Source organism: Dermacentor albipictus, chromosome 10 (assembly GCF_038994185.2).
Source record: "Dermacentor albipictus isolate Rhodes 1998 colony chromosome 10, USDA_Dalb.pri_finalv2, whole genome shotgun sequence".
NCBI lineage: Eukaryota > Metazoa > Arthropoda > Arachnida > Ixodida > Ixodidae > Dermacentor > Dermacentor albipictus.
Window position 1 is genome coordinate 5,949,253 of NC_091830.1, and position 19,059 is coordinate 5,968,311.

General features: G+C 49.4%; 1 protein-coding gene across 1 annotated transcript in view; it reads left to right on the forward strand.

Annotated features, from left to right (window-relative positions):
* Window positions 1-1,809: 1,809 nt before the first annotated feature.
* The window catches only part of LOC135920325 (protein kinase C-binding protein NELL2-like), a 104,870-nt gene continuing 87,620 nt past the window's right edge, over window positions 1,810-19,059 (forward strand). Inside the window, exon 1 of the mRNA XM_065454539.2 lies at window positions 1,810-1,975. The gene's annotated coding sequence lies outside the window, so the exon portion shown is untranslated. The remainder of the gene's footprint in view (window positions 1,976-19,059) is intronic.

The window sequence follows — 19,059 nt, forward strand, 5'->3', positions numbered from 1 at the left end:
GATTGCAGTGGTGTTATACAGAAAAGTCAGCGATTCCGGTGAGTAAGGCTAGGGAATACAAAATGAGAAAGCCCTCTCATAGGCGGTGCAGCAGTGCATAATGTTGCACTAGGAGACGGCTGATGGTAATTGCAGCTGCAGTGATAGATCATGCATGAACTAGTGTTCATGATCCAAGCATCCTTTAAATGATGCTTGGATTTCTCGATCCAGAGTCTTCCAAGGAGCCAGAGTGATGCCTTGGGAAATTCCACACAGTTGGCCTACATCCGTTATCTATCTTCCAACTGCACATGTAGCCACAGGTTCACATTGCCGCAGAGTCTGGACAGTTTAGTTGTCCTTTGTCATCATACGAGATGAGGCTGAGCAGGAGGTGGCCCGACAAGTGCACAAAGCAAATTGAGTTTCGAGCTTGCAACTGCTGAACTGTTGTTGCATTAAAGATTACCATGTGTTGGAACATGTTCGTTAAAGCAGCAGCATGTGAGAAAATTCGTATACCTTAGCTCCTGTGTACTACATTGTATTTCATTAGTTCCTTTTCCCTCTCTTAAAAAAAAAAGAAATCATGTATGCTGGTTTTGCTCTGGCTAACGTCTTCGCTTTTCCATCTTCCTTCTCCCCGACTCGTGCCCTGCAAATTCTGTAGAAGATGGCACATAAATTTAATAGGGCTTGAGCTTCCAGTGTGCTAAATCAAGCAGCTGCAGTTTAAAGTTTTACAAACTTGTGAAGTCCAGAAAAGCTGCCTTTGTGGTCGGATATGTTCAGCAAAAGCCGTCTCATTAACAACGATGATGATGGAATGTGGTTGGTTCTTTGTAGTGGCGAGCTTAGTTATGTCAGAGCTGTGAGTAAAATTAACTTCGAAAAGAAAAGCAAAGGTGGAGAAAGGGTGGTAAGAAAAGGCGATGGGAGGGCACGAGGCACCAAGAGTGCATTGTACGTATTCTTTTTAACTTGCGCGTTTGTTAAAAACGACAAAAGAGGTGCGAGTCTTTGCCCTCCGTCATACGTATCCCGCTGTTGCTACGTCCTCTCGACGTTTCATGACTACGGCTGCCGCTGTGGGCCTGTGGCTGCTATACAGTTACAAGGGGATGATGTACTGGCGTTTGACACGCCCGATTACTACGAGTACGCCTAGTCTACGACACGCTGCGTGGGTGCGGCGCCGTAGAGGACACTTCGTGCTCAGAATTTGCTTAGCTGGCGGTCATCGACAAATGTGATGGGCAGTCTCCACTGGTCGATTTCCTACGACGCAAGCAGGAGCAAGTTGGTACAGCGCGCTTCCGCTGCCACTCAAATTACCCGCTTCGTAGAGCATTCGCGCGTCGACAGGGTGCGCCACACGCACAAAGAGTCTGAAGCACTCGTAGGCTCATAGTGCGCAAATTTAATAGTAGTAAAAACTTTGCTCCCCTTTGTACGAAACAAACTACTTCAGCAGTGCTCCAGAGAGTATATCTGTTGCTACAGCCAGCGATGTTTAACTTGGGTTAAATCACTCTTGATTGTAATACTTGCGCACTTCTCGCGCTGGCAGTAGGGCTTTTATTACTAGCTTGAAGTATTAGGAACTTTTGGGTACCAATGGTACAAACGTCAGATTTCTCAGACTCTGAAGTTAACAAGCTAACAAGTTAAAAAATAAGCCAATTTTTTATCATTTATAGTTAAATTATAGTCTCAACAAACGTAACCGATATTTTTGGTAGCGTTGAGCCGGTAGAGAGATGCACACCTGAAGCCTGAAACCAATAAAGGCGATAAGCTGTGCGCGGGGAGTTGTACTACTGAGAGCTCTGTAAACTGTGGGAGGAGGCGGCAACCATCTTGGCGGCTGCCGCGGCGCGCGCGCTATGGAAAGGAGTGGAGCCCGCCGCGGCCCGTCTGCAGCCCGATGAGGACATGCGTCTGCGGCTGTTCACGCTACTGTCCGTCGACTTGCTGCTGCTTAACGTCACCGGTAAGTCCCTTTATTGCAGCTGAGGAGGAACACTCGATCGTTAACTGGTTGTAAGCTGCGTGTTTTGTTTCTCCTTCGCGGCAAGGCCTGTGGGGCTTGCGGCACGATCGACGCCGGAGCGGCACAAGGCTCGACCCGTTTTACTTCTGCACTTGTTGTGACGCGAAAACTAGCGCATCCAAGAAGTCGCGAACGCCCACATTTAATGACTGGTGAAGAGCGTCGTTCAGGTCGTCTAGGCAGAAACGAAAACAAGAAAACCGATCGAGAGCTTCGTCCTTGCAACGGTGGCTTCACTGCACCACACCTACCGCGTGGGTCGTGACGTCATGCTCGCACTGAAACCGATGTGCAGAGCTTTGAAGGCGCATATCCCGAGAAAGCACGATGTTGTGCCTTCCTGTACCGAAAATGTCTTTCTTTCCTCCCTTTGCATTTGTGTAGATTTGTAAAAGGAAAGTTCGGTAGTACCGTTAAAACACAGCTTTAGTGCGTGCTTCACAACTGTCCACGTATGTTTTTAGGCCGTCTCCAATACTAACTTTGCCGCTGTAGATAGACCACTGTTTCCATTATCCTTGTCCTCTTTGTCACATTCACCGGGTAATATGCTTAAACCGTGTTCACATCTCAGTAAAAAAAAAAAAAAGAACGAAGTACTAGGCTGACGAAAGTGTTGGCAACGGAACAATCGGACGCAGCGCCACAGTCGCTTCCTTGTGTTCACATATAAGAACAGTCCATATACGTTTCGTGCTTCGAGCAGTGGGGGAGGTAGACGTACTACATCATTACGGGCACGTGTTGTGACATTTGTTCTTCTACCTTTTATAGCATGGCAGCGAATGGAAACAAACCTCTTGGGGGAACGACCGCGCCATTCTTTAAGACCCCGCGCTGCCTTTCTTTTTTTGTTTCCCTCTCTGAAGTGGCGCCCGAACAATGCGGCTTTCTCTTGCCACCGCAAACAAAGCACAATCGATATGCGGAGGCAAAAAAGCCGGCGCTGCCGAGAATCGTGCGTAGAGCACTTTCGCTAGATGAGCACACAAATGCTGCACACCACCGGGCGGGGGCGGCCACAGCCCGGCGTGCAAATATGTTGTCTGCCGCCGAGCTCGTGGCCCATGCTCCGCGTCCAACGCTAGTCGACGCAGATGATCCGTGGCGCCCGGCAGAATTGCGCTGGTGATTTTAGTACATTCGCTGAGTATCAGGCTAGATAAGTCATTGCCGACGTCTTTGCCATTTTATAAATAAGCTTTTCTCTCTCTTTAACGGGTACGTTTGCAATTATAACAGACATCGATGCCATGAAGATTAAAAAAAAAAAAAGAGCGCACACATACATGCATATGCCTCCGGGCCTTGAAAGAGCAAATAAATGAACGAAATATACATTATCCCAAGACCCGAAGGCAGCTCAGAGAGAGAACCTCTTTTCAAGTCTTTTTTATTCTTTAAATTTTAAATTGCGGTTAAATAATAAAAGTCTCAACTCGGTGTGCACGCTGTTAGCATAAATTCGATCGCGAGCAAGATGAAAACGGCTATGGAGTGTGTTGTCGCGTTTACAAATTCGCCGTCATTTGTGGCCGTCCGTGGCTTAATTTAGGCTCAAAAACGTACGTCTGGGAGCTTATTTTACACGGCACTCCCATGTAATTACGCGTAAAAAGTGTATTGATCGTTCTTTCTTTCTTCACGTTTTCATTTATGCTGATAGTATTAGGAGAAAGCAACCGTTTCCTCACATTTCTTGTCATAGGAACCGCTTTTCTTTATTTAAACAAAGAAATGAACGTTTTATAGTATGTATAAGTTCTCACGTTGATGCCGCATCCTGGATTTATTCTAAACTTACTTCACGTGGGTTTTCGTCGTCTCTGACGATACAACGGTCTGAATAAAGTTGGTCTCAATTTTCACAAAAGATAGAGGAGGGTGGAAGTTGACGGCGAGGATATATTTCATACAATGGCGCTTGAATGAAACTTCGTCCTCAGTAAATGTTTTACGTCATCGATCCAGAGTTAACACGGAGGAAGGGAAAATATAGGAGTGAGCATTACGTCACGCAGCCAGCCTCGGCAAGCGAGCGCTCCGTGAAGCCACAGTGGTGGCCCAACACGTGACCTCTTGCGTCGAGATCACGGGGCAAGAATCGAGATTTGCTGAGGTGTTTGATACCCGGTAGCAATGCCAGTAGTTCTTATTCGGCGCGCGTTCGTTCGGCTGCCCTGCCGCGGCTCTGCCTGCAGAGCGGGAACACTAAAACCAACCGCGCACTTTGACGTGCGATCACATGTTGGTCCACTACTGGCCCGCCAGGTTTGGCTTCAATCGCATTGCGGTACGCTCCCTCCTCTTTTACGGCGAAGCTGTATATGGCTAGCCGATTCGTCCGTCTGCCGCCTGTACGCCAAACACTCCTCCGACACAAGCCCATGCGCATGCGCAAAAAAAGAAAAGAAAGAGGCGCGTGATTGGCTGCGCCAGTAGAGACGTCGTTGCTCACCGTCGCAGTCGAGCGCGCGTGCTGCATTTTCACTCCGGCTCCGAAATGAGTGGAATGAGCGATCAGTCAAACGTACTGCTGAGGAGCAGCAGCTTTCGATCAGCAACGCCGCGATCAGAACCGGGAACGAGCTCGCCCATACGCCGTGCCGATGCTGCAGCCCGGGCAGAAGAACAGGCTCATGCAACCGAGCGCAAGCAGCAACGGCGTACCGAGGATCCAGCAGTCTACAAAGCCGTCGTTTAATGAACTGGGATTAACCCAGTGATAAACACCGGGCCCGCACGTTTCAGATTCGCTGGTTCATCAGCTTTACGAAGTGCTTGGGCGGTGATTTTTTTTTCTTCCTCCATGCGAGTTAAGTTTAAAAAAGATTATAAGCAATTTGCATCATAATATACAAGAGGCCGCACGGGGGTATGCGCTTCGTGTCATGAATCCAACCTTTCGACGAACGACATCTACCCAAGACTGATTGGTAAGATTAACGCGGTAACGTCAATTTCTGTTTGCGTATTCAGTGCATGTGTGTGTGTGTGTGTGTGTGTGTGTGTGTGTGTGTGTGTGTGTGTGTTGGGGGGGGGGGGAGGAGGTGGAGGCTTTCACCTTAAGATTTTATCTGGTTTCAGGTCCCTAAACTACAGATTGGGTTTACAAGGGACGCCATAATGTAAGGCCCCGGAATAATTTTGACCGCCTGTCGTTCTTTAACGTGCACCCAATGCACGGTATACGCGAGCGTCTTTCTTTTCATTATGCAAAAAAGGTGAGACGTGCAGACAGCTCAGCTTTCTCTCGTTCTTTCTTTTCCTTTTTCTTTTCTGCATTCCGCCCCCATCGGAATGCGACCTCGCCGCGGCCGGGGATCGTACCCGCGTCCTCGTGCTTAGCGACACACCATGGATTGATGGATGGATGTTATGAGCGTCCCCTTTGGAACGGGGCGGTGGGTTGCGCCACCAAGCTCTTGCTATCATACGGCCTAATGTCCTACCTAGGTTAAACAAGGAAAAAAAAAAGAAAACGCCATAGCCGCCACAAGAGCCACACCGCGGCCGGTTCGTGCGACTCGCACGCCGCCTGCTTAACGCGCCGCTTGCGCGATCTTCAAAACGAGGCTTCCGGATGATCCATCGCAAATCATGTCGCGTGTTCTCGGACCGCTTCTTCGCGATGGAAACCTACGGGGAGGGGGGGGGGGAGGAAAAAACAAACAAATCAAAAATAAAGAGCGAGAGAAGAGCGTGCGCGCGTCGCCGCTCTCTCGGGGCATTCCTCGTCATCGGCGGAGCGCGACAGAACGCATGCGCGACCGCGACGACGAGCCGTTTATACGAGAGCCGGGCCCGACAGCTTCTGTGCTTCTCGGTATTCCTTCGTCTGCTGGTGCCTCCTGGAGGTGCGGGGACGCCACGTGCGCCACAGCGCGTCGCGCGCGCGCCATTTCTGTGCACGCGAGCGGCGGGCCTCTTTTCTTTTTTTCTTTTGCGTTCTTTTTCCTGCGAAGCGTCGGCGTTACCGTGCGAGATCTGTATCGAGTGAATAAATAAATAGATTGATAGAACCGCATTAAGGACGGGACCTCCTAGAGTTACTTTTTCTGTAAAACATTTCAAGCGCATCAATAAACTGAAATAGATCAATAAATCATTCGGCGCTATTACATGCTTGTGCTGTGGGGGCTCAGCAGCGCACGCGAACGCCCTGCCATCGGAACGTGCAGACGCGCGAGTTCAATTTATCCCTCGTGCTATCCTATCAGCAAACTCGTACCGTGATATGTCCGAGTCTGACCAACGCCCTGTTTTGACGGCCGCCAGCCGAGAGGAGGGTCCGAAACTATTTAACCGCAGAAGGTTTGCGTTGGGCCCCCGATGACCCCTCCCCCGTGTTTAGGCTCTCGTCTGAGGAGTCCCGAAGAGTCGCATCAAAAGGGTGCGTCGCGTGCGGTATGGTCGTTCCGAGCGCTCAATTCCGACCCAATAGAGCAGGCCCACGTGACTGCTACGGTCTCTCCGATTGGCCCAAATTGCCGCCATTACCATATTTAACAGAATGGCGGAATCTGACGATGCCCAGAACAGCACGCCGGGTTTCGGTATCTCGAAGAGGTAGGCTTAGCGGGGTGTCTCCCGCACAACTCGGGAGCGAAGCGGGAAAGCACGAGCAGCAGCTGCGACGTGAGCGTTTCGTGAGGAGGAACTTGGCGTACAGCGCCGCTGCCTTATACGCCCCGAATGACGTTCGTATATGGGTTGAGAGCGGCCCTAAAGGAGATTTACCAACCTCTCGATTGGGAGGTCGTTGAAACGGATGTAGACGCGTTGCACGTCAAGGCGTCGAGAAGCTTCGCGTCTGCCATTTCCCACAGTGCGTGGAAAGCTCAAGAAATATGTGTATTTTCTTGTTGATATGGCGACTTCCGGAAAAGCGTTTAATCTGCAGATGGCCTCATGACGAAATCCTACAGACATAAGTTTGATGTCTGACTTTCGCGAGGGAAAACTAGCTCAGGAATTCGACGAGTGCGGAAACTGCGGCGCGAACACGACACTCGCGCAGAACTGTGTTGTCCAGCGCGGAGAAGAAAGAAAAAAAAGAAGGCCTGGGAGTCACAATAGCTTAGCTTTCGACCTTCCTGCGACAAAGAAAGTTTAATTACGAGAGTTGCTATATATATTGTAGGAAGCTAGACAAAGCTCTGCAATAAACGGGCTCACAGTAACGATGGAAAACCATTCTTAGCTATCTGTTTGTCCCCGCGTGCTGTGCCTTGTTATGGCGCGCACTTTCTGAACTACATGGTGTTGGGTGTCGAGAAGGACTGGTTTCGGAGAAAGGGCCGGTCAGCACGTCGCCGTGAACGGGAGTTTTGAGGCCGATGATTAAATAGGTGCACGGACGCGTGCCACATAGTGTCGCGTTGCAGTAGACTGACATCACGTTTAGGGGCGCTTGAGTTGCAGCCCGACGATGCGCATGTCGGGCGACGTTCCCGCTCGTGCCGCTGGCTATCGCCTGCAGTACACGTCAGTTTCTCGTGCGCCGCAAGGAGGGGCCGTGGAAGCTTCGTCCCACCGATGGACCTCATCGTCACCGCCGTCGTCTTCTGCGTGTCGGCGGCGTCGGGATGCCGCGCGGCTCACTTGGCCCAGACCGGCGCGTCGTGCGAGCCCCTTTTCCCAAACATCGGCAGCGGGGGAGTCTAATTTTGGCCGCCTCCGAGGAGTTCGAGCCGACGGCAACTCGGGCGCGGGGAAAACTTTCTCCGCGGAATGCCGCGACGGTAGGCGAGCAGCCGCCGCCGCGTTCACCCTTGGGCCCAGAGATCCGCGCCGCGTGCGAGAAGAAGGGCGCGGGTGCGAGCGCGTCTCGCCGCTCTCATCCAAATTGACTGCCGCCGGCGGCCGACGCGCCGCCAGCTTCATCAACCCCGGCCAGGGGCGGGGTTCTTTCGCGTCCCCCTTTTTACCTCTTTCGCCCTCTTCTTTTCGTCTTCTGTCTGCGTTTCCTCGCATTCGTTATCTTTATTTTGTTTTTCGCTTGGCCTCTTTGACTTGGGAAGGGAGGCGTGCGTCTGGAGTCTGGAGCTTCAGTTGATCTGCGAGTTGTCCTTTTCAGGCTTCCCTCGGGAGCTGCTGCTGCCATGTAGCGCTCATGCTTACAGGGAGGAAAAGGGCGAAGCGGGCAGCGAAGGCAGGGCGCTTATTTCTCGTGATGCGCGAGAGGCTGTTCCGACGCTTGTCTCCGTTATTATTTTTCCCTTTTCGCGCGCTCTTGAAACGGCAGTGGAAGCATCGATTTTTTTCGCGCACGATGGGGCGGCCAACGAATGCTGTAGACCGGCCCCCGATTGTTTTAAGACCAGGTGGACGCCAGTGAGTGGACGAGAGCGAGGCTCTTGAATGAATCCCGACTGAGTCTGCCACTTTGGCACGCATAAGCACGAGCAGTGTGCTACTCTGGGTAAGTGCTCCGGATGGCAGTGACGCGCTATACTCGAGCGTCTGTTCAGTGAGCGGGTGTACGCAGAGCGCGCATGGGCGTCTGTAGTCTGCCGCTTCTGTGCCGTTCCTGCGTCTCAAAACGCCTCCACAGTTTTTTGGAAGCCACGACAGCGAGAAAACGAACACGAACGAGATGGCCGGGCCTGCCAACAATTCGCTTCATTGTGGTCTCTTTATGAAAAAAAAAAAGCTATTGTTAGGAGAGTTTTCGTCATTCACGTTCGTTTTCCCGATGTACTATCCTCCATAACTATGCGGCGCTGTTTTCCAGCAATGTTGCAATTACCATCCGTAATATATATATGTCAACTTCATTTCGGTCACAGGCATCTTGTTTGAAACACTAACTTCCTTCCGTTGCCATACTGTGCAGCGTTACCCACCGCATTAAAGGTTGTTCAGCGTCAATGGTTTCTCCTCGTCACACGGTATACATACCGGTGGCATTTCTTGTTTCGTTTTTTTTTTTCCTATTGTTCCACCCCAACTGGATTCTGTTCGCCGCCTTTCCTTCGACGCCGCTGTCGACCGTTGAACCGAGATGCTTGAGCCGTGGACCCCCCTCGTCTTCAATAGTGCTGTCTTCATAACTGATTTTCCGTGTTCGAAGCATGCGCATTCTGCTTTGCTTCTCGTAGACCTCAGAGTTCATTACTTTGTAAATTTTCTGCCCTCTGCGCTCCGACTTGGCTCCACCACTTGCACGGCTTCGTCGTCGCAGGGATCAATGTCACCGGCGTGATTCCCAAGGCGCTCGCTCGCTCGTTGCTGCCGCGGAACCTTGATGGCGCCTGTTCGAAGATTCCGTCGTCCTCGGTTCCATCCTTGATCAGCCGGACGTGCACAGTCTCCGTCACACTTAACGCGAACAACCCTTAGCGCATTTTTCTCCGGTGGATGGGTGTCGGAGATTTGCGGTCGGGTTGCCCTGAAACTGCTAGCTTTAATGCGTCTTCCTTCCAGTTAAGGCTTTGCGTGTTTGCTCCTTAGAGCTTGCGTTCGTTATAACGAAGCTATCTGACTAAAATAAAATTAAGATTGCAATTAAAACATCGTTATTGTTTTGGTTAGATCTTGTTGCGGCTGTATTCTGGGGCTACATTTCCGCGTAAGGCTCCTTAAGAACTTCGTGACCATAGTCGGTGCTTACTGAATGACTTATAGTTACCGCTGAAGAGCCTATAGGTCTGGAACACACGAAACAATGAAACCAGCCCTGTGCGTCGTCTTTCTCTCTCTTTTTCCCTTCTACACCCCCCCCCCCCCTTCCCGGTAATGTCATTCATGCGGCTTCGTGACTCCCCTATTTTTCATGTGTCTTCACTAAGGTAGCGTTTTAGTTCACTGTTGGTCGACGTACGATCACGATTTCGATCGTATCGCCGTTACTCCGCGCTATTTGGATATCGCGACAAAAATTTTAACTGCAGCCGACGGATGCGATAACGCTCAGCACCCGAACTGTACACGCGCGCCAGCAACACGGCGACGTGGCGCCCGCTTACTCACTTGCATCGGACGTCGTGCGCGCGGATTCGGTTGGTAAGTGTGCGGTAATTCAGTTTACACTTTGCGCGATAGGCGGCGCCGAGTGAATGGATATGTTTTCCCTGGCGACGGAACTCGCCGTAGCGCAAAGCCAAGTCCGACGTGCGTACCGGTTTATATATAGTTGCAAGCAAACGCGATTGACCTTGGCGCGCTATTATACATACGGGCAGGAAGGCGCCTCGCAGCTGACGTCCAAGCCCTTGGCGTTCGGCACCGTGACACGCGACGGCGTCTTCCTCTGCGGAGTCGTCCCGCTCGCCATCGTGGGCTTCCGCTTTCCGCGCTCACTCGAACCCTGGCGTGCACTGACAAACTCGCGCAGTGTGTCTATAGTTTGCTTAAATGGACGCTAACTAGAAGTATACGCGGAACTGTATAAGCAGATCACCCTTCTACAATTTATAGTTTATAAAAAGAGGAAGTTTGGCTCTTACTTTATTCCAGTAACCAGGGAGATGGTTAAGGAGGGTTTTGAGAGGCCCCGAAATCATCGTTGTGCTGATCTGTATATACTGGTTAGAGCAGGCACGTACCCAGGATTTTTTTTCGGGGGGGACCCACCACCTTCATCATCATCATCATCATCATCATGTTTTATGTCCATTGCAGGACGAAGGCCTCTCTCTGCGATCTCCATTTACCCCTGTCCTGCGCCAACCGATTCCAACTAGCGCCCGCGAATTTCCTAATTTCATCGCTCCACTTAGTGTTTTGTCGTCCTCGATTGCGTTTTCCTTCTCTTGGTACCCATTCTGTAACCCTAATGGTCCAACGGTTATCTAACCGGCGCATTACATGACCTGCCCAGCTGCATTTTGTCCTCTTGATGTCAATTAGAATATCGCCTATACCCGTTCGCTCTCTGATCCAAACCGCTCTCTTTCTCTCTCTTAACGTTATGCCTAGCAATCTTCGTTCGATCGCTCTTTGCGCGGTCCTTAACTCATTCTCAAGTCTCTGCCCCATATGTCAGCACTGGCAAAATGCACTGATTGCACACCTTACTTTTCAATAATAATGGTAAGCTTCCAGTCAGGAGCTGGCAATGTCTGCCATATGCGATCCAACCTATGTTTATTCTTCTGTGAATTTCCTTCTCATGATCAGGGTTCCCTGTGATTAATTGACCTAGGTAAACGTACTCCTTCACAGTCTCTAGTGGCCGACTGGCGATCCTGATCTCTTGTTCCTTTGCCCGGCTATTTATCATTATCGTCATCTCCTGCATATTAATATTCAACCCCACTCTTACACTCTCTCTGTTGAGGTCTCCAATCATTTGTTGTAACTCGTCTGCATTGTTGTTGAATAGAACAATGTCATCGGCAAACCGAAGGTTGCTGAGATATTTGCCGTCGATCTTTACTCCTAAGCCTTCCCAGTTTAATAGCTTGAATTCTTCTAAGCACGCAGTGAATAGCTTTGGAGAAATTGTGTCTCCCTGTCTGACCCATTTCCCTATAGGTATCTCCCTGCTTTTCTTGTGTAGAATTAAGGTAGCTGTAGAACCTCTGTATATATTCTTACGCGAAGGACGAGCCAGTAAGACGAGAAACTATTTACAGATTATATTTACAACAACGGTTGCAGCGCTGACCAGTTAGATTCACAGCGCGAGCCCAGTTCGTTCTTCCTCCTCTTTTCTGGAGTGATGGCGCCCACGCACCTCGTTCAAACAAACAAATACCACACGCATGTAGCAATATTTTTCAAGCTTTTTACGTAAGCGTTCTGTAGTCCTTGATTACGTAGTGCCTCTATGGCTGCTGGTATCTCTACTGAATCAAATGCATTTTCGTGATCTATATAAGCACATAGAGAGGCTTATTTTACTCTGCAGATTTCGCGATAACCTGATTGATGACATGGATGTGATACATTGTAAGGTATCTCTTCCTGAAGCCAGCCTGTTCCCTTGGTTGACAAAATCCAGTGTTGCTCTTATTCTATTGGAGATTATTTTGGTAAATATCTTATATAATACTGGGAGCAAGCTAATGGTTCTATAATTTTTCAATTCTTTAACGTCTCCTTTTTTGTGGATTAGTATAATGTCTGCATTCTTCCAGTTTTCTGGGACCCTTGCAGTCGATATACACTTCGTATAAAGAGCCGCCAGTTTTCCAAGCATTATGCCTCCTCCATCTTTGATTAAATGGACTGTTATTCCACCCGCTCTTCATCGTTCCATGTCTTGCAGCGCCCTTCTGACCTCATCGCTAGTTATAGGAGAGTTTCTGTATCCTGTTCATTACTGTTTCTAAGTGAGGTATCGTGACTCCTCTCGGTACTGTATACAGGTCAGCTTAGAATTTTTCCGCTGCTTTTACTGTATCTTCGAGATTGCTTATGATATTATCCCTCTTATCTTTTAGTGCATACATCATGGTTTGTCCTATGCCAGGTTTCTTTTTTACTGATTTCAGGCTGCGTTCATTTCTTTACGGCTTCTTCAGTCTTTCACATGTTATAGTTTCGAATATCAGTTATTTTCGCCTTGTGGATCAGTTTTGACAGTTCCGCGAATTGCGTAACGCTGTGCGGCCGCCAGTCCCATACAACCGCGTAGAGCGCAGGACTCTGCGATTCTAAACGTACTGCGCTCACCGAGAAAGGTTAGAAAAACACCCACATAAGCACAGCAGAGAAGTGGCTACGTGAGGCGGTTCGACCGATAACTGTAGAAGCGTCATTCAAAGCAAGTAATTATTCTCCACTTCCGGCGGCGTTTTCTCTACTTCCTTTTAAATAAAAAGATGTTGATCCATAAATATTTTCATAAACAACGGTTAACATTTTTATTATTCGCTTTTGCTTGCAGTTTGGTTGTTGCGTTGGCTCTCTCCCTTTGTAGATCGCTTAATTTCTCAACTCCTTGCTATTTTTGTTTCCGGTTTCCAATTTTGCACAAAAAGTGCTATACAATCAGGGAAAACAGACCGGGTGACTGGCGACAGCCATCTTGCTTATGGGTTTAAGGGTTATTGCAGGGTTTCATGATGGACGCTCTTTCACATCATATTATTTCCCACCTTATCTAACCCATATCACGTGTATATGGTTCCGGGCATCTGCCAGCGTCGCGGCGAGCCGTAACTCAAGGAAATAATGAAGCAAAGGGAAAAGTTAAACGCAATTGGTGTTTTCTCCGGCCGCAACTCGTTCTATGAGAGTACAGACCAGCTGAGTACAGACCAGCTGAGTAACAGCCGCATCCCTCTCCTGGTCCCAGGATCAGCCTAAACAAAGAAGGTTGAACTAACAAAAGCAACAGCTATGCGCGTGACGGTTGAATAGATGGTGACAATCGAGCGCATCTCGAGTTAATCGCGCGGGTGCGGAATCTATGAGAAAACTGTCCTTCACATTACAAGAGATGCCGATAACTACCGCCATCTAAAAGGAGTGAAAAAGGCAGCATAAGGCTGACCGATGAACAGCTGCCAAGTCTCAACATTAATCTGGCGGCGCTTTAGGAATGTGTGAGGTGGCGTAGGTGGGGAGGGGGGGGGGGGGTATGCCACTTGATTTCGGGGGGGGGGCCCGGGCCCCCCTGGGCCCCCCCCCTGGGTACGTGCCTGGGTTAGAGCACAAATTTCGTGTATGTCAATATATGTATAATATGCCAAAGTGTATATATAACACGTTCGTACTATTATATGTCAGCGATGTGATAGATTCACGCGCAGAGTTAAGTGAACATTGCATGATTGCCGCGGCTGTTCTCCATCAAAACCCCTCCAGACAATAGTTCCTAACTGCGGCTCTGCCAGTGATCAACCTCTACATGACGCTCCCACTGTCTGGTCCCGTACGTGTACATATAAATAGCCAAAAATTTGGGTGTGGCCACAGCCGTCGCCGTCGCTAAATTGATGGCAGAGCATCGCACGCGTACGGATGATGTTGGTTCTGCTCCCACCGGCGGCAAGTTGTCTTTTCGTCCACTTTCTTACCCTAACATTTCGGTTAAATGCTTTCCCTGGTTTCGTTATCGGTCGGCTTCACAAAGCTGTAGCGCTTGCACTGCATCGTTTTCCGCTGTTCTGAACAGCGCTACAACCGCAGGCGACACACACACACACGCCTGTTTCTTGCGTGCACCGGGGTAGGTGACGTGAGTGCGCGTTTAGTTTCGTATAAGGGACGACTGTGCACCGTTTTCTTCGGGGATCGAACGCGACGCGTGACGACTTGTGGCCGGCTGTCTGAGCTTGCGAGCTGCATGGCTCTGCGGCGCCTCCGCGGGGAGTTCGCGGCACAATGCTGAGAGCCGCCTGACAGATGACGGCTCGCCGCTGCAGTGCGGGGCGATCGTGTGTGTACGCGGTCGTGCAGCGGCGCAGAAAAAGAGAGTGGCCTCCTTGTCATTCAGGGCGGCGGCAAAGTGGGTCGCACTCACGTACTGATGGGATTGGGCGGTGGCGGAGACGTTCGTCGCTGGGGATCAATACGCGCTCGCTGGCAACCAAAAAAAGGCCCAAAGGCACTCGGCGGGGGCCGAGCGGGCACATTGGAGTTCGCTTTGTTTTCTTCATTCGTCCTACGCGTTCGTCCTTTCCCAGCTCTGGTGTCCGACGGGTTGACGAAACAGTGTTTCGTCTCGAGCACCCCTAGTCGATGGAGTGTGTGGTTAGCCATCGACCGTCGTCCTAGATACCGGTTGTTGCACGGTATACTCTTCGCTGAAGCGGTTCGCCCTTATTATGCCTTAATACGGAGCGAAGGGGCATTTTATCAGACTTCCTTGCGGTGCCTCGTAAGATCAGATGGAAAAAAAAAAGAAAAGAAAGTTGCGTGTGTGGAGGGGGGGGGGGGGGAGGGGCGTCTTCTACAATCACAGTGCATGCGTTGCCTCCTAAGTCTTTTTTTTATAATTGAAATGAAAATTCATTAAGCATGGCGAGCTGTCGTCAAACCAAGAAGTAGTTTCTCGAGTACACGCCCGATGTGAGCCACTTAAGCTTAGGCTAGATGTAGTAGTAGTACGTAGGCACAAATGCGTGAGAAGTTGCACGGGCGAAGTTGTTGCCGCTGTGGGTTAATGGCGGAGCATCGCAAGCGTGCAATCACGAAGATGCGGGTTCGACTACCAGCGCCGGCAAGTTGTCTTTCAACCACTTTCGTTTCTGTTTTCCTTATTTATATATTTCAAGTAAAATGGGCAGTTAATTCTTGCTACGCTTTCCTTGGTTTCCTTCTCTGTTGGCTTCATGAGGCGGTGCGGAAGTTCACGAACGAAATTAGGACGTATGTGTGCAGAAGTGTAGACTATTTCCCTGTAATTAGAAAACAAGCAAAACAAAAATGACTCACTTTTTTGCAGTCCTGAGTGATTTACTGGGATAAGCAGTTAACTTGAATAAGTTTTTATTGCTGGCTTCGCTTGTCTCACTGCTCTTGCAGGGGGGCTCGTTTTCACTCCGGTGTTTGCATGCGCGCTCGGACTCCGTGCCTCGCCGATTCTCGCGCGGCAGTTCTGGACAAGATTTTGCTGCTGCCGGCCTTTGACTGCTCCATCTCTGGCACTTAATCACGCCAATTAAGACCGTCTCGAATTCGTAATTTGCAAACTGTGTCGTCAGATGTTCCATTCCGAATCTTATTTCCGTACCTCTTCCCGTTCGCCCAGAACTGCTGCCCAAATTTGGCGAAATGAGCGTGATGATACGTTATTACAGACCAATCCAGTTAATTCTAGTTAATCCAGGTTATTTACAGACCAATCCAGATTTGGAGGACTTTTTTACCGCAGTAATTTGCGAAGCTTCACGGGTAGTTCAGATAGCATTTCAGGCATGGCGGTTACATAAAGCCATATTTCTTCCGTGTAATGATGACCAAAAATTTTATTTTATGTGAAAGTACGGTGCTTTTTTAATTTCTCTTACTTTTTTATAGTGAATAATATTTGTTTTTTTTTTGTTGTTGTTGTTGGTAGGATCATTGTTATGGCCATCGAAAGTTTACAACTTATAAAATGTGTCGTAGCTGCCGCTCCGTCATGAAAGGCGCTGGTACATTATGGTCGCGTATCTATGTATAAAAGTAGACAAATTATTAAGTTTAGTTAAAGTCAATGCAGTATTTACTAATGATGGCAAAACTTTAGCTCCAAATCATATAGGTGAAGGGGTTATAGATCACTGACGTCTGCTTATACCTCTGGCTGGTCTCATTGCGCGTGCACCTGTTAAATTTTGCATTGTCGGTGTAAATGAAAATTCGCTATATTCTGGGGTTTCGCTTACCAGATCCACGACTTTATTACGAGGCACGCCGTATGGGCTTCTACGCGCACACAATGCACTGTATGGCGTTGCACAGTGCGTTAAATGGCGTATGGAGTGAAATATCAAGCCATACGTAGAGACTTTTGGCTTGTCCGCACATGCGTAAAAAAACGACAGTGGAAAAGACAAACAAGAACAAAATAAATAGAATAAATAGAAAATTTATTTGAACGGGAATTGCGGGTATTATTTTATTGATATTCTTTTTCCCCGTGTGCACTGAAGTGCAGCTTTTTCTTGATTTTAATGAAATCGGTCCATATACGATTGAGTGAAAATATTGAAATGAATAATGTGAGTGAAATGAATTTTGGCAGCTTATTTACTACCCTCAATTAGCATTTCTGTGAAGCTTCACTACTTATACGTAAGTGTAGCTTATATGAGCGAGCCAAGGTAGTCTTATTTTCTGCAGAAGATTGAGCTGCTCGCAAGGTGAGTCGTGCCACTGCGAGCATGGCTGTATACACTGGTAGAACCGATGCTCGGACGCGTCGCCTAGGCGAGGTGTCTCGCCGCTTCTCCTAGATGCTCTGTGCAGCGCAATTATCTACGCTTGTTATGATCTGTTACAACCGCATCGCAGCATTGGATTCTTTCGTACTCTCCAAAAGCTGCAGACGCGAGAGCATCACAAGTGGCCTCCACTGTAGGGAGTGGACTATGTGTTTGTCTCGGTAGAATGACGGGGAAGAAAGGCCATCGACAGAAAATGTTGGCGAAACTACAAAAAAGGGGGAGAAGCGGAAGACCGTAGAAAACATAAACGGTTTGCCACGAAAACTGTAACTGTAATAGAAGGAGAGATACAGTGCTTAAGAGAGAGACAGGCTGAAGGACATGCAGGCAGGTTAACCAGGTTGCACCTGATTTGCTACCCTGCACCAGGGTATAATAGGAGGGAATAATAGAGGGGATGCGCCCGCACAAGCTTTCATTGCACGACCGAAGGCGGTCACAGCGGCCCGTCGTATTTAAAAAAAAAAAAAGAGCGCAACGTGTCTATAGTGGTTTTCAACTGCAGGATGACGTTGGATTCCCATTACCTTGGTGTCTGGGATAGCTCTGTCGTCCAATCAATCGGCTTAGGGTAGCTCGCATAGACTGTCGTGTAAGTTCTTCCTCAAAAGAAGCGCAGTGGCAGACGGTGTGTTCTCTGGTCACACCACAAGTACAGAATTTGCACGAGGAACCGTCAGTCTTCCCAGTACTCTAAATTGACGTTCGTGAACACGTCTTACCGTAAGGTTAGCTCGCAACGAGATAAACCGGGCGGCAGTCGAAAGCGCGACGATGGGCCAAGGCATAGTGAAGACGGGGCGCTTGCTTTGCAGGTATTTTTTTTTCTTTTTGCACGTGCATAAAGGTAGGTGCATACGGCAAATTTCACGAAAGAAGTTGGGGAGGCGCGAAATGCCACGCGTCCTGTGATGTCTTTGTAAGATGGCGTCCCTGATCCAGCATTTTATTTTTAATAACCTCCTTGCGAGAACGAGGCTAAAGTATACCGCGCACTTGCATGCTACCACGAGGTCCGTGCTTGCCGGTGGCGAAGCTATTTACTCGTTATACTGCGATGCATTATGGCAAGCGCTGTAGTGTCTTTAACACATTCGCGCCACTTCGCTCCTTTTATACATATACGCACATCAATAGCTAACCGCCGGCAATGCATATTGCATTGCCCCCCCCCCCAACACTTCACGTGAGCAAAGGGGACCGAAATGGGGTATTTTATGTGCACACGTGCAGCGTCCCGTGCACATGCCGTTATTGGCCGCTGTTGAAGCGCACGACGCCGCGTGTTTGCGCACATGCACCCGTATTGGCAGCGCGATATGTGGCAACGGTGACGCTGACGTCATCGGCGCGTCGAAAGCGCTGCGCGCTATAGCGTAAAAGGCGTGTACGGCTCCTATGCCGAACTTCCGTGTTGCTGGCGTCGTTACCCCGGTGTTCCACGCACGCAGCCCGCCCTTCCCTTCGCCCTCTCATTCCGGCGTCCACAGCTGCCCTTCGCGCAGAGTTATTTATCCGGAGAGAGCCCGACGTCGGATAGAATTTATCGTAGCTGCAGTCGATCTGTCACGTAATCGGTCTCCTACCCCCCCCCCCCCTCCTCCTTCCGCGTTTCTTCTTTTTTCAATATTATTTCAATTTTGTTCAATTTCATTTGTGCGCGCTCTTCTCGAAGAAGTCGCTGTGCTTCACAGCTATCGCCGAACGCCTGAACTTCCGCGTGTGTTTCACTTAAGACGTCCGAACATCTGTTTCGCGCGTGTTTCTTCGTACAACTCTCGGTTCTTTTGGCGCACAAAGTGAACACGCCGTAAACCCTGTAGCTCGCAACAGAGTTCTTTGAATGACCCTTGTAATCGGCCGTTCGATGGCACGCGGGACAACACATTAAGAAATGTCACAACGGAGTATGACAGCACTGCCGGCACGCGGCACATAATCTCTCGTAGTTGGTGTCCGAGTTCCCTCTTGAATTCAAGAAACAGCGTTCGTTTTTATTATCAGCAACTGGGGGAGGGGGGTTCGCCCTGTCGTATACAGTACAGTTGCGTTCGGTGGCGTCGGCACTATGTGCTCAGCAGTGATGTTTGAGTGCACTCGGTCGTGCCTCACCTCGGCGCTGCGCCACTATTGGTGTATACGCGTGCGTAGAATCGCACTCGGCATGTGAAACCCAGATATATCGCAGCGACGGTC